This window comes from Theropithecus gelada, chromosome 2, assembly GCF_003255815.1.
Source record: "Theropithecus gelada isolate Dixy chromosome 2, Tgel_1.0, whole genome shotgun sequence".
In the NCBI taxonomy this organism is placed as follows: Eukaryota; Metazoa; Chordata; class Mammalia; order Primates; family Cercopithecidae; genus Theropithecus; species Theropithecus gelada.
This window is the reverse complement of record NC_037669.1, coordinates 142911267-142912911: the sequence shown is the minus strand read 5'-3', so window position 1 is coordinate 142912911 and position 1645 is coordinate 142911267. Positions and strand designations below refer to the sequence as shown.

Below are 1645 nucleotides of genomic sequence, written 5' to 3'. Positions count from 1 at the left end.
CCTGACTCTAATTGAGTAGCATTCTCTAGGGCAGTAGTTCTCAGCCTTGACAGTACTTTGTGATTCACGGGTTCTGTCAAAAACTTACTGATGTCTAGGTCACACCTCATATATCCTGATTTAATTGATTTTGGGTTTGGCCTGGGCTTTGGGAATTTTGAAAGCTATTGGGCGATATTTTTAATACAGACCTTATTTTATTTTATTTTATTTTATAAGGTTTTATTTTTCCAAATATACAATTGGTTGGACCTGCTCCTGCATCTTCACCAGAAGCTGGAACACCTCCACACTGGGTGTTTCTGGTGTAAATTATTTGAGCTCTGTGCCTTGAAACCGGTTTGATAAGTCTTTTACCAAACAGCTCCTGAAAGGTTGCCCTGGACAGACAACTGTTACTCTTCAGTCTCTCAGAGACCTCAGTTGGGATTATAAGCTTACAGCTGGGACTTCCCTACTGAATTTGTCATATGTAGCTTTGTCAAGCGAGACTAGGTTATTGAGCTTGTCCCCAACTTTGCCTTTGGACCACTTCTTCTTTCTGGCCTTGCCACCAGATTTGTTCACCGGGTCTCTGTCTTTCTTGGCTGACTTTCCAGTGTCTTTCTTCTTCTTGTCATCCTTGGGCAGCATCGCGATGCCCAGGGGGTAGCAGTAACCACTTTAACCTCGCTAAGATGTCAGACAAAAAGCTATTTAGTTTTAAGGTCACTTTTAAGTCCACAGCAACATTGAACTGAAAGTAAAGAGGGGTCAGTTCACATATACCTCCTTTCCCCACCCTCAAGCCCACAGCCACCTCCATACACACAAAATCTCCGCCACTTCCAACATCCTGCATCAGAGCGGCAAATTAGTTGCAACTGATGAACTTCCATTGACACATCATTATCACTAAAAGTCCATTATTTACATTAGAGTTCACTTGCTGTTGTTTATTCTATGGACTTGGACAAATGAAAAATGACATATATCCACCATTATAATGTCATACAGGGTAGTTTCACTCTCTTAAAAATCCCCTATGTTCCCCCTATTCCTCCCTCCTTCCTCACTAACACTTGGCCACCACTGATCTAGTTACTGTCTCTATCGCATTGCCTTTTCCATGGCATTTATAGTTGGAATCATACCATATGTAGTATTTTCAAACTGGCTTCTTTCACTTCATAATATACATTTAAGGTCCCTCCATGTCTTGTCATCACTTTATAGATCGTTTATTTTTAGAGCTAGATAATATCCCATGGTCCAGAAGTCCAGGTGTACCACAGTTTATTTATTCATTCACCTACTGAAGGACATTTTGGTTACTTCCAAGTTTTGGCAACTATAAATAAAGGTGCTATAAACAGTCTTGCGTAGGTTTTTGTGTGAACATGAGATTTCTACTTATTTGGGTAAATACCAAGGAGTGTAATTATTGGATTGTATGGTAAGAGTATATTTAGTTTTGTAAAAAACTGTCAAACTGTTTTCTAAAACTGCATTCCCATCAGCAATGGAGGAGAGCTCTTCTTACTCCACATCCTCACCTATATTTGGTGTTGTCAATGTTGAGGACCTTGACCATTCTAATGGGATTATAATGGTATCTTGTTTTAATTTGAAATCTCTAGTGATTTCTGATGTTGAGCATCTTTTA

General features: G+C 39.5%; 1 pseudogene; it reads right to left on the bottom strand.

The window, feature by feature from the left end:
• Nucleotides 1–202: 202 nt before the first annotated feature.
• Nucleotides 203–633, bottom strand: LOC112619393 (annotated as a pseudogene).
• Between the last annotated feature and the right edge of the window lie 1012 nt (nt 634–1645).